Here is a 15,459-nt window from a genome sequence, read left to right on the forward strand (position 1 = left end):
TCTGTCAGCATTTGATAGTCTGTTAAGTTTGACAGTATGGTATAAGTAAGTCAAATTAATTGATATAGGTGGCATGTGTGGTCAAACTATTTGTAATATGATTCGGATTGAAATTGGGAAATAAAGTGGAATTTCAGATAGATCATTATTTAAAAGCCCACGAAACGAAACAGAAGACTGAATCAAATGCAATTCATTAAATTAATGGACAAAAACAAGTAAAAGTATAGTCTATAACTTACATAGAAGATATAATTTAATCAACGTACAAACTTAGAAAGGATGCATTTCATAAACTTACTCAGTTTCGTTTGTTCAGATTTGTTTTCAGATGTCATTAGTTGGGACAGTTTAAGAGTATTTGGTCTTCTGTAATAGTAAGGTTTAATATATCTAATTCGTTCTTGTCTAAGATCTTGACATTCTAGCAAATAATGAAATTCATCTCCTATTTTATCACATGATATACACTTTCTGTCACTTAAGGGAATTCTTGCCCAGTTACCTGTTTCTATTGGCATTCGGTGGTTCCTAGTTCTAAACTTTGCAAAGGTTAAACATGAAGAAATTGAGTATTTTGCTAGGTACTTTTCAAATCCAAATTCTGTCTTGAATATTCTATAAAATGAACTTTTGGATGAATTTTCAATGCTGGAGTGCCATTCGTTTATAAAAAGATCTTTAAGCTTTTGTCTTATTGTCAATTTAAGCCATTTAATGTTCGGGAATGTGTGATCGTTCCATATATTAAATGTACCACACTTTATAAAGATTTGCTTAATATTATATAACCATGGGTATTGTTTTTTGAAATTGTCATCATTTAGTGTTTTTGATGTTGATATAATACCTTGGTATACTTTTGAAGATAACTTGGACATTGGGTTATTGTTGTCACTGTTACATATTCGCGCCCAAAAACTAATTATTCGTTCTTCAATATCTAAACGTAACGGGGGGCATCCAGTTTCACCATAGACCATATAACTCGGAGTTGACTGTTTCATTTTAAGAATGTGTTTCAAAAATTTTAACTGAACCCTTTCTATAACATCTATGTTCCCAAATCCCCAAATTTCAGAACCATACAGTAGAACTGGCTTGATTGTTTTTTGGAATAGTTCAATTTGCATATCTATTGGCAGTTGTAAACGATTTGAATTTCTCAATAGACTGTACATAGCTCTTGTTGCTTGCGATGCAATATGTTTCTTACATTTATAGAAAGACCCGCTTCTACTGAAATATATACCTAGGTATTTATATTCATTAACGATTTCAATTGGTTGATTATGATAAGTAAAATTAAAGTTTCGCTGTCGACCTTTTGAGAATATAAGAACTTTTGACTTCGAAGTATTTACAGTAAGTTTCCAATGGTTACAGTATTCTGCATATGTGTTAAGTGCATTTTGCAGTTCAGTTTCTGAATCAGACATAATGACTGTATCATCGGCGTATAAAAGTATAAATAATTTTATTAGATCTATTGTTCCATCTTCATGTGCTATTGGTATATTTACGCCGTTAGTACTTCCATTAGTACTAAAGTATTCATGTAAGTCGTTTAGAAACATAGAAAATAATAAGGGCGATAAATTTTCGCCTTGACGTACGCCGATGTTACTTGGGAAAAAAATTGATAGTTCAGAATTTACCCTTACGCAAGACTTTATATTCTTATACAAATTTTTAATTAAGTTAAGACATTTTCCATTTATATTTAAATTTGCAATTTTGAACCATAATCCATCTCTCCAAACTGTATCAAAAGCTTGTTTTAGGTCTATAAAAGCACAAAACAGTTTCTTTTTGTTATTATTTAGTGACTGTATAAGTTGATGTAGAATAAACATGTTATCTGATGTAGAGTAGCCTTTCCGGAATCCTGCTTGTGTGTTATGCAAAAGATTATTGCTTTCAACATATTTTGTGATTCTTTCGTTCAATATACACGTAAAAAGTTTTCCTAAACAACTCAGTAATGTAATGGGTCTGTAATTTTCTGGTTTACTTATATCACCTTTATTTTTGTAAATAGGATTGATAATTCCAATGGTCCATGATTCTGGAATAACACCGGTATCTAAAACGAGATTAAATAATTTTACATAAATATTTTTCATTTGGGAATACGTATGTTTAATGTGTTCATTGACTATTTTATCATATCCGCTAGCTTTGTTTGATTTAAGAGTCTTTATTGATTTTTCAATTTCATCTTCTGTAATTATTCTATTTATTTCTACATTTAATATCTCTTCAGTTTCATGGTTATTTGTATTATCTGAATGCATATTTAAATCATTATTTTCAATATTGTCAGCGTAGTTCACATCTCTAAAGAAATTATATAAATCGTCGATGGGTGCTTCAGTAGCAGTTGCTTTCTTCTCATTCAAAATTTTCCAAAATTGTCTGGGATCATTAGTTTTAAGTCGTTTCAGTTTTCTAATATTTTTAGATTTTGATTTGTTATGAAATAATTTTAATGTATCTTTATATGTTTTGCTTTTTGTTTTCAGATTAGTTTTGTTTACTTCTGATTTTCTTAGTTTATATAGGTATTTGGCTCGATGGAAATCTCTTCTAGCCTTTTTGCATTTGAATCCGAACCATTTCGGTGCGTTTTGGTTATTATTTTGCTTATTTTCAGTTATTGATTCATTTCGATATCCAAATACCTTGACAGAAGTGTCTATGAATAAAGAAGCTATATCGTTAACGATCTCATCAGCTTCAGTTTGATTAAAGTCATTTACAAGTGTGAATGTTAAAAGTTTTTCATTGATTTCACGTATTTTGTTATTATCTAATGTATTAATGTAGTCGTTTTGTTTAGATTTATCCCACAGCTTTATTGATGGATTTTTATTTATTTTGGGTTTCACTGCCGGACTATTTTCAAAACTAAAACAAAACTCAACCGGGTTGTGGGCATCAGAAAAGAGCGGACAAAAGTCGAGTACACTAACTGAACAAATATCTTTAAAAAGAAGTGAATTACAAATGACATAGTCTATCGTACTTACACTTTTACATGTTGTTAAGCCATTCTTGTCACCGTTTATTCTTCCATTCATTATATACAAATTATTAGTTTGCAGAAATTCTATTAATCGATATCCGTAATTATTAACTGAATTGTCGCTATTGCATCGTATTTTATTTATGTTTGGCGCGATATCAAATTTCGACATTTCTAAATTATATTCATCGGAAATTTCATCTAAATGCAATATCTCACTTAATTCATTGTCGAATATAATATAGTCATTAAGGGATTTAGTCCTCGAGTTAAAGTCTCCAAAAATACAATAAGCAGAGTATTTGTTAACAAAACTATTAAAATCGGTTTGAATTTCCAGAAAAGGGTCAGAAGATGCATATTCAGAATTTTCTGGTGGTATATATACTACACCGCAGAGTAAATCTGTTTCAGTTTTCGTTAACAGTTTTGATATTGTAAACCATAGCACGAGTGTACTCTCTGTATTCAAAATAGTTATATATTGGACAGTTCATTCTTTATTAGTAGCGCTAGTCCCCCTGACTTTCGTCTGGAGATTGATTTACGGTTTTTAACATGTATAACAAAATTTTTAACCTCTACTGAGTCTAAATCATTAAGTTTTGATTCTTGTATTCCTACCAAACTGTATTGGTTAATTAAATCTAGAAATTCCGGGCAATATAGTTTACTTTGGAGACCGCAGACATTTAAAGATAACATTTTAATTTGATTTTCTGTATGAGTGAGAGAGCCCATGTTATAGTCACTGTTGCGAGGTGATGAACTACTATCAGGATCGGCTTTATCGTCCAAATTTACGGAATCACGGTGATAACTTATATTATTCGACTGTTTATTAGAAATGTGAGTGCCCAATGCACTGGCTTCGTTTGTTCTAGCATATATGACGTCATTTGTGCATATACGAGGTTTGCATTGGTTCGCAGTTTCAAATGGTATTTTACAGTCTGAGACATTATTATTACATGTACGAGAGCTATAATGTTTCAGGGTTTCGGATTATATAACTTTCGAGCAGCATTGGTAATTACTAATATGTACATTTTTATCCAAATGTATGACTACGGCATTCAATACATACATATATGAGTACAACAGCATAGCAATATTACCTAGATAATGAGACATTGCATACGAAAATGCTAACAAATAATAGTATTTACAAACACATGTACAATAAATCTGGACATTATACGATACATCATAACTATACAGGGTCATTAAATACGTGCTCATGCACGAATAGTTCAATAAATACCGTTACAGATCATCGCATCAAAAATGGTTTTATACGTCCTACTATAAATGGTCAAATAATTGTTCGGTATTCTATAACAAAATGGAGAATTATCCCGATGAAAATTAGTTTCAATAGACAGAGTGTTACAATTATTGTCAATATCTAAAAGATTGTGCGAATACAAAATTGGCGAAACTCTACTACTACTAATAAATCCGTCATTCATTGTATTCTGATTGACATAATTTGATTTATAAAGCAAACCTGGTCTATACACCGTATAAGGGTCAATACTTGCGTTATATAAAAACCATTTACCGTTATAATCATAATAATGATGAAAAAGTTCAAAATAATTTTCGTACTGATTGGTCACCGGATATACAAATTCTGTGTCACTGTCGGTATTATGTGACCTTCCACACCTGTCCTACTTAAGGACATTGTCATGTTAAATGTTTCGAATGAGGTTCTGCTGAGGTTTCTACTGGGGTCATATTTTTCCACGGGTTATCTACCATGTCATCACTATAGCTTGCATCTTTGTCTATGATGCGATTGTCACATACAATTTTGTCTTTGGGAACATTTTTCGGGGGTTCAATATAACAATCTTCATCAGTAAATCGCTTACTCGATGTTTCATTATCAAGAGGGGAGCGGTCTTTTCTCTTGATTTGTTCACTACGGTTTACGTCACTCAAACAAGCATAACGATTTGGCGTCGTAAAGTTAATTGTACGTTGATACGAAACTGCACCAGCAGCGTTATCACGAGGGTAAACACTGGTTCCTTCATGGCGGGGTGGTCTTGGGGGTCCGGTGTCCTGTCGTTGAGATCTTAGTGAGTAGGAGGCCTTTTGTTCTCCGTATTTGGGTGGATTTTCAGGACGATATAACGTATGTGATGTCCCAACTTTGTCAATGTATCTCCTATCAGCTGGGTTATATAGTTTATTGTTCACATAGAGGCGATCTCTAACCAGAACACATTTTTCACCTTGTTCGGACAATTTACGTACGACAGGATAAAGCATCTTGCGTTTGTCCTCAATTTCCTTCGGGAAGTGCTCATGAATTTTAATTTTTGTTAGTTTTTTGTTTAGAACGAAACCAGCCTTTCGAATAATTTCACGATCACATGCGCTGTCAAATTGGGCTATAATTGGGCGTGGACGTTTCGTTTCAGCAGCCCTTGCGGGATTACCAACTCGTTGTACACGCTTAAATTTGATGTCGGAAACACTTGTTGGGATCTCTTCTTGAATTTCATCGTCACCCTGAATTTTGTCGTTTAAAAATTTTCTGAATGTGTGTTCAACGTTTTCACGGGTTGTTTGACTTTTGTCACTTTTATCATTTTGGTCAGAGTTTGGATTTTCGGGCCGGGCCTCGTCAATACCGAAAATAATCAGGTTATTTTCCATGAGCCTACACTGTTGGTCAAGTGAGCGTGAATTCAGATTTTCATATTGTGTATTGAGTTCACTGAATTGTGTGTATAAATGCTCAACCTGGCGTTCAAGATCAGAAGCTCTTTGTTTTAAATGTGTTGTTTCTGTTTCGTTGTCACATCTAATTATATTAGTGAATTCATGAAATGTTTGACAATATTCTTCAACATCACGCACTCGTTTGTTCATGGATTTACTCTCTTCTCGAATTTCAACCATTTGTGCTGATAGTTTTGTAATATACCTTTCTAGAGGTTCAATTTTAGATACACTTTGTTCAATAGATTTTAGGCGACCATTCATATCTTGTAAAAGCGAAACAACATTTACCTTTGAACTGCTAACATTATTGTCAGTCATTGGATTTAGCATGGCATTTTGCATAGAGTTCGCGAGTGATGTTTGAAAACCTGGTGGCATAGGATATCCTGGAAATGGTGGTGCAAGGAAAGAGGGTCCACTGTAGGGGGGTATACATACTGACCCTGGCCCACTTTGTACGTTGTCCATTGTTGTATTGTTCTGTTGAACTTGTCTGTCATTGTTGTTACCGTTTGAGTCTGATTGAGAATGAGACATGTTGACACAAAATCACACAATAAATCCACAAATTACCGTTTATATTTAATTTATATTTAATCCCAGCCACATTTATCTACCAAATCCACTTTTCGAAGATCAAAATAAGTCCCAGATTTTTTGTATACACTTTTTATTTGAACAATTTGGTCAGTTTTCAAAATTAGGCGGCCATTCTTGCGAGCCTCGCTTTCGTTTTTTTCGTTACCGCATGGCTCCTTTGTTTAATAGGGTTGTTATTCGGCGTATCAACCCGACATATGGGAAAATTAGACCCATCGATTTTTCACACGAGTGAAAATATTTTATATAGCGCAAAGAAGGAACCCTTTACTTTATTTAAATTCATGGAAAAAGTATTATAGATATTTTAGCTTTGCAAACGATGTGATAATATTCAATGCATTGTCTTTCTTATGAACATTTTATTTTAAAAATGAATTTAAAAGAAAATGGTCTTTTCTGCGTATACTTTATGTCTGTCTATCTACAATTAGAAATATAGTAAAATATGGATAATTTGCTGAAATTTCTTCTGTTTAACAAAGAATAAATAGATTCTTATGTGTGCTTAAAGACCTTTGCAAACGACTTAGTAATATATATTCATTTAGCTATTGTTTCATACTAATTTCAGTTTTCTAGGTGAAGAAGAAAATGGTCTTTTTTAAGCATTTTGCAGATTAGTTTATTTTTATTTTCCTTATCGGAAAGACTCGAACATTCTCGTATGTTTCCGTCAATTCTTACGGAATTTAAGCTCCTTAACGGTAAAGGCTGATATCTTCTCACCCGCTAAACAGCACACATGTACGGATTTATAAATTAGTGGACGCTCCGTAATATGATTTGTTTACAGCCAATAGTCAATTTTAAACAGCTTGAGGATCGAAGTTCAAAATTTGAAAAAGAAACGTTAAAATTTAGGCGGCATATTTTGGGCAAGTTAGAAGTAGAAAATCAAAATTCAAATTTTGAAAGGATGATGTTGAATTTCGCTTACATTGAATTTCGCACAGACTAGGAAATCGAAATTAAAATAAAAAAAAATCTTCGAATTTCGAGGTAGAATTGAAATTAGATCCAGAAGGATGACAGAAATTCAAATATTTTGAGGGAAGCGGTCGTCCAGTGAATAATGTGTCGGCCGCTCAACCCAGGGGTCGTGGGTTCGAGCATCCGTGAAAGGGGTCACGACCATGACTTCTCATATGAAACCAGTACTGGGTTTTCCCGGAAGCTGGCTGTTTAAAAGATAGTTTCACATTCAATACCAGTTTTAAATTCGATTGCTTTGAAAATTCGAGCATGCTTAAAATATATTACCGAGAATAATCTATTTAGATCTTTAACAAGGAGCTGTGTTCAATGAACGCTTGATGCCCCCGGTGGCATCCTTGTCGATACAAAGCAACCTCAGTCCAAAACGAGGTCAAGTTCAAGGTCAAGGTCAAACTGAGGTCAGGTGATGTCTGAAGATGAGGAATGGTCACAGGTTACATCTGCATTAGTATCAAGTCATTCTAGTAAGGGGTATTGATGCTAGACGAAACGGTCCCATTTGGTTAACCTCGTACGGATGGACGGACGGACGGACGGACGGACGAACGAACGGACGGACAGGACAATCACTATATGCCTCCCGCATCAGTAGATGCCGGGGGCATAAAATCTTGAATTTCGATATATCCGATCTTGCACGATTTTTAATCTTTGAATCTTTAGCAGATCGCAGTTTCAGTATTATACTGAGTATAAGTACGATTTTCGAGATGGCTCGACACTAATTGTTTGCTCGATATTTGACTTTTTCATTTCAATATTAATCTTGGAACAGGCTGTTCATTCGATACGAGATCGAAATTTGGCTTTTGGAATATTATAAATTTCGATCATTGAGCTGGCCCGAAATTAAAAGCTATTTTGCAATTTCACGTTTTTCAATCTTCAGTTGTACTTATACTTAGGATTAAAATTCGATAAGTTATGAAGTTGAATTTCGATCTTCAAGCTGGCATAAAATTCTAAGCTAGTTGGACACCGCTATCGACATAATAATAAATGTGCAGTTATTTGATTACATAAAAAAACTACTTGAAATCTTTATTTCATAATCATGAACATCAAAAAAAGTATTATAAAAGCGAGTTTCCATCTGATTGTAAGAAAGTAGAAATTACTTTTGGAAAGTCATTGTTTGGTTTTATAATAATGTGTTTGTTGAGAATACCGTTACAAATGGTATTCTGATTAAACCACCAACAGCCATTTAGGTTTCTATTTTCTAATCTATCTTTGCAATCACTGTAAATTAGACTTAACAATATCCCTAAATCCATATGATCAAAAGTATTAATGTAACGGTACATTGGCGAAGAAGGGTTAGACATCGGCCTGAAATACGGAGTAGGCCGAAAACTAGCGAACAGTCTCGACAGCCGATTTACCTGGCCAATGTATTATCGGTTTTTGTGGTGATTTTCACGATGGGTCTAATTTTCCCATATGAAAGCACACGAGCACAGGTTGGTAAACAAATACTAACTTGACTCGTAGGGTATTATTTGAATACCAATCTACGCTTGTGTTTTGCAAGCAACGTACACATAATACATGTACACAAAATCAAAATTGCTTCTTCCAATCACAAGTACGCTGAAACATTCTTTTTATGATTTCCAAGTCATTAAATACAAATAAGTAGAGAAAATGGGTGAATGCAGAGGTACATTGACGAAATAAGTGTTGGAAATTTACTAATCTTTTTTTCTTTTCTTTTCTCTAGTTTTCGTATAGGTCACAATAGTGCGTTTTTTATGTAGGCCCTCTTGCTTAGCTTAGAAAGTATAGAAAAATAGTTTGCATCAAGAGGTCGTGCCCTCGACCCTCAGGATCGCTGTATGTTTTCCTTAACAATTTTACACAGGACAGTGTCCTCCACATCCGAGTCATATGCAGTTGTAACCTACTTTCTGTTGGGTTTAACGTCACATTGACATATTTATAGATCATGTTGCGGCGTTTCGGCATTTAATGGTAGAGGAAGACCCCAGGCTCCCATACGAGCATTATTTCATCACGGGCTGGCACCTGAGTAAAACCATCGACATTCCGCCAACCAGCTCGGTGAAAGAGTTCTTAAGCGAGATTTCAAACTCAGAGGGTATTAGTGATTCGAAGTCAACCGCGCCAATTGTTACTTATTTACGGAGACCAAGTGCATGAGTACTACTACTGGTGCAGAATCCACAAAAAGCGGTTAGGTTAACTGACAATAGTTTTCTATTTAGAATAGTATTGAAAACCTCCTTAAAACCCAGTAAAACAAACAATCAAACAAACATTGTAATATAAATTTAGGTAGGTTCCGATTTCTTCGAAAAATCTTCAGAAATTACATATTTATACTAGTTTTGTTTGCTTGTAAATTTAAAAAAATAAAATAAGGCTAAGTGATTTGGTGAATTTTACATGAATGCTACAGTTGTCTGCGCAAAATATGCCAGAATAGTTTAGGTATGTCATTTTGTGATCTTGACCTTGAGACCCTGGTCATAAGCGCGACGGTTAACATTTGTGTCAAATTATTTTCAAATCCCTTGATAAATGGCAGAGTTATGGCCCAGAAAAGAAACATACCATGTTAACCTTTGACGTCTAAGTGTGACATTGACCTTGGAGCTAGGGGTCTGGGTCCTCGTGGCTCGGTATTCACGCATCGCATGGGCTCATGTTAATATAGCGATGCATACCTCCACTTCAGTCGGTATCTATTACATAAATTTCTTAATTGCATGCCGTATTCTTCAAATAACCAAAATAAACGATAAAAGGCGTTTCTTTCACGTTATTATAGTAACGTATGACTACATGCATTCATTCACGAGAGTCATCTTACATCCACCAAAACACAGGAAAATTCTGTCCGGCATGCGAGAAAAGGTTTTATTTTTTAGTCATTCGAGTAAAACATGCTTAATTAATTATCTATTGTATCCGATTAAAAACAAGAGGGACAAGATTACCCTAGGTCGCTCACCTGAGAAACACACCATAACAGTGTAAACATGTTTGACCTAGCGATTTCATGGAAACAAATATTCTGGTAAATTTCCATTAGGATTGGACCAAAAATGTGGTCTCTTGAGTTTAAACAAGTATTTTCTTTGATATGACTTAGTGACGTAGTTTTTGACGCCAGATGACCCATATTCAAATTTGACCTAGATTTCATCAAGGCAATCATTCTGACCAAATTTCATGAAAATCAATTGAAAAATACAGCCTCTTGATAACAAGTATTTTCTTTGATTTGACTTAGTGACTACTTTTTGACCCCAGATGATCCATATTCAATCGACCTAGATTTCATCAAGGCAATCATTCTGACCAAATTTATGAAATCATTGAAAAATACAGCTTCTATCGCATACACAAGGTTTTTCTTTGATTTGACTTAGTGACCTACTTTTTAACCCCAGATGATCCATATTCGAATCGACCTAGATTTCATCAAGGCAATCATTCTGACCAAATTGTATGAAGATCTGTTGAAAAACACAGCTTCTATCGCATACACAAGGTTTTTCTTTGATTTGACCTAGTGACCTACTTTTTAACCCCAGATGATCCATATTCAAAATCAATCTATATTTTATCAAGGCAATCATTCTGACCAAATTTTATGAAGATCAATTGAAAAATACAGCTTCTATCGCATACACACGGTTTTTCTTTGATTCAACTTAGTGACCTACTTTTTGACTCCAAATGACCCATATTCAAACTTGTCCTAGATTTCATTAAGGCAATCAGTCTGACCAAACTTCATGAAGATCAATTGAAAAATACAGCCTCTATCGCATACACAAGGTTTTTCTTTGATTTGACCTAGTGACCTAATTTTTGACCCCAGATGACCCATATTCAAACTCGACCTAGATTTTATCAAGGCAATCATTGTGACCAAATTTCATGAAGACCAATTGAAAAATACAGCCTCTATCGCACACACAAGGTTTTATTTTATTTGACCTAGTGACCTAGTTTTTGATCCCAGGTAACCCATTTTTGAACTCGACCTAGATTTCATCAAGGTAACTATTTTGACCAAATTTCATGAAGATCAGTTGAAAAATACAGCCTCTATTGCATTCACAAGTTAATGTTGATAGACGACAGACAGACAGACAGACGTCGGACGTCGTACATCGAGCGATCACAATAACTCACCTGAGCAGCATTCCTCAGGTGAGCTAAAAAGGATGTTAATGCAAGGGCGTAAGAGCTAAATTCTAGGACCAAGCGAATGATCAGCTCAACACTCTCGATGTCAATGAACCGACTATGACGCGCCGACGAAAAGTGCCAAAACGATTTGAGTGGATGCGCACCCAATGAAAATCGGCCTGCCACAGTGAAGGACTTGTACAGCCAAAACTAAGTATTATGAGGTGCTCGACCTAACTATAAACTGCGTGCAGAGCTGGTTCGACCAACCCGTGTACAAGACCTACAGACAACTCGAAATGTGTGACTGGTGAACTGTTTTGTCGATGACATGAACTACGTCGGATGACATCGATCAGACATCTCTACTCACCAAGCTGAAAACTCTTTAAGTGAATGCGGAAAGTGCAATCAGCGACACAAATTGTGTGTGTGTGTGTGTGTGTGTGTGTGTGTGTTGTTTTTTTTTTTTTTTTTTTTTTTTGTTTTTTTTTTGTGACTGTTTTAAAACTTGTGCAAGTGCTGCCAGCGACGAATGCGACTAGTCAACGTACTTTCTCGGCTCTGAGTTAAGACTTATTTGCGTACCACTATGACACAGAAAAGGTTAAACCATTTCATGACATTCTACGTGCATAGGAGGATGACGGACAAAATTGACATGATGGAAGTGGCAAATGAATTTGTTTGTGGAAATGAAACACGCAAAAGTACATTTGGAAAGTTTGTTTAACTTGGTATCAGCAAGCTATTGGTGCTAATGATGTTTCAAGATATCATCAGCTATATCGCAAAGATTTTGTTAAATATTGATGATATAATTGTAGTTTTTGTTCTTAGCTCTACATATATGTTGTACATTGTGTGCGATACATTATGTAATGAAATTAAAATATATTAACATACGAGTATATAATTAGTGCTTATTTCAGAAAGAAAACAGTAAATTGCATTTTACCTTTATAATGCCATTTAATGAATTTAGATGTTACTGGTTCTACCCTGGCAAGGCATTATCCGCATCTCACATCGTACTAACATTACAGTGTTTAAACACAGTAAACTGTAACAAGAGCTCGTAGAACACGAAATGCACCCCCACCCCTGATGTATTCAGTAACTGCACAAGGAACAGAAATTACTTGGTCACTGTGCACTGGACATTTGACATACTGACCTCAAATCAATAATTATGGGTCATTTACCAGTCATAAGTGACCTCTGTATCAAATGTGATTTTAAACCAAAGCATTCTCTAGTTATTTGGCAAAGAAAGTTCTACTGTTCTGCGTCAATGTGACCTTGACCTTTGACCTACTGACCTCAGAATCAATAGGGGTCATCTGCTGGCCATGGCCAACATCCATATCCACGTTCATGATCCTAGGCCCAAGTGTTCGGAAACTGTTTAACTGTTCCGGACCACTGTGACCTTGACCTTTGACCTACTAGCTTCAAAATCAATAGGGTTCAGCTGCTAGTCATGACCAACCTCCCTATCAATTTTCATGATAGCGAGTTTTCGCCCCGCGTCCCCGCCATTTTAACTTGTTAATTCACGTGTTTTTGTTCGGCGGGGTCGCGGGGCAAAAACACGAAATGGCAGAAATCAGCCACCATACATAACATATTTCACCTGTGATAAATTAAAGTTTCGAAATGCTTGACCAATGGCAACTTCTTTACATGATAATATAACAAAAAAGCTAGCGAGCATTGCCATGTCATAGCAGTATTGTTACAATGATCGTATGTTAGCTTTTCATGTAATATATGTAGGTTTTACAAGATGCCACAAACGGATCTTATTTATTTTGTAGGAAAAGTTTACTTTGTTTAAGGATGTAAAAATGAAAGAAATGTTATATAGAACTTATTAAAAGAGCTTACCCAATTGTCTTGGCCGAATATGTGATATCATCGACGGTTCATTGTTATATCATGTAATGTTCTTTCATGGCAACTTTTTCAGCTTTTGTGTGTGTGTGGGAGGGGGGTGGGGGGTGAGGGGGGATCCCAGGTGCCCCTCGAGGCATTGTTTCCGGCGTATGTGGGCACCTTGGTAGAACCACCGACCTTCTATAGGTCAGCGGGATCGCTTCCTCACTTTAAGAATTCTACAAAGTGTTCCAAATCCTCATGGGTGAGGAGCAAGTAATTTAAAAATCACATTTAATGTTCGTCGAAATGTATATAAAATAAGAAATATCCTGAATAAAGGAGAGGAAAAGGGGATCACTTTCTTTTCCGTACTTCAGCATTTTTTGGCGCAGGGCTTGCATATTCAGTAAAGCATTTTCATTAGAATTCAGGTTTGCAACACATCTGTACATTGCTCTATGTTGCAACTTACCGTGAAGCACAAGTAACATAGTTATTCCCCTTGAAACAACGCTTAAAATTGTGAAAAGTACGAGGTACATGTTGTACATTAATTAATTGAATAATTGTGAACTTATATATGCAAACACTTCATTTTTCTTTAACTTTCAATACAATACTAGTAAGTATCTTTAACGACTTCTGTTACCCCATTGAGACTTGAAAGGTTGTTCTTTACGCTTTTTATCGGTGAGGTCAAGCCTTTTCTGCTAATTTCGAAATGTTTAATGACAAATATTAAATACTAAATGCCAATAACTTAATGCTAAATGCTTCATACCAAAATTGGTAACTTATGACGTCAAATGTTAAATGCCATTATAGCTAATGCTTAATGTTAAATGATAAATGCTAGTAACCATATGAGTTAATGATCTGTATCTCTAAAATAGTAAATGTTCCTTTTAATTATTTGAATATATTTATTGTTCTACCTGTCTGACAGAAGTAATGATATCAGCTACCGGTTATGGGAACATGGGACCGAAGCAATTTACTCGTCTGAAATGTTTACACAAGAAAAAAAAATAACAGCGAAAAGTTATGTAAAGAAGGTAATAAACTTTCGGGATGTATTCATCCGCTGGTATAGTAGTATTCTGCTCTTTATTTGAATAAGCATTCAGCAAATTAGCATTTATCATTTCACGACTATCGTTTGACAGTCAGTATCTGACATTTTGCATAAACTATCTGACATTTAGCATTTGCCTACGAGTGATCCATAATTCTAAAAGTCCATCCGACTGTCCACTTTGAGTCGGATTCATTATTTCGCGCATGTCGAATCTTCTTAAAATGTGCTTGAAGATGAAACAGTTTGTCGCAAAAGCACACATATAACACAAACCATAAGGCCCGTATTAACAAAAGCCAGAATGCTTGAATCTTTCGCAAAACACTGGATGTGTATTCATTTGAAAATCCTACAGCCTTTTTAAAACTTCTCTTACCGCATGTAGCTCGTCGTGAGCGTATCCTCGGTGGGATTTCGTTATGATATCGTCGGGTTGGGACACTGTACATAAAAGCCGTAGGGCCGAAACTGTTCATAATTGACGAATTGTTCTGATTAAAGAGACCAAAAGTTGTAACAGTGTCGTGCATTTTTTATGTACATGTATTTAATATATCTACAAAAATCGCAATTTCTAGTTTTGGTCCCAAACGAAACAGGTTACATTCTACCAATTCAATTCCTTATTTATTTCATATTAATAACAAAACATTCAGACCTCATTTTCAGCACTTTAGAGCATTTCAATGATATGAAAACCATATATGATCATTTAGTATAACATGTCTTCTTATCAAAAATAGAAAAATATTGACATGTTATGTTGTATATAAGAAAAATAATCTGTTCTGAGAAACATCACTCTCTAAAAATGCCCCCATGAAAAAGCCGTTTAGCAATTACGCGTAGGTAGACATTTTTCGCAAAGAATAAAACTTATTCCAGGAAATTTACAATGAAAATGGTCTAGATCTGTTCTCAATACAATAAGCAATAAACATAAGCCAAAAATTTAACTGTCATC

The sequence above is a fragment of the Mercenaria mercenaria genome, chromosome 2, assembly GCF_021730395.1.
Source record: "Mercenaria mercenaria strain notata chromosome 2, MADL_Memer_1, whole genome shotgun sequence".
Classification (NCBI taxonomy): Eukaryota; Metazoa; Mollusca; class Bivalvia; order Venerida; family Veneridae; genus Mercenaria; species Mercenaria mercenaria.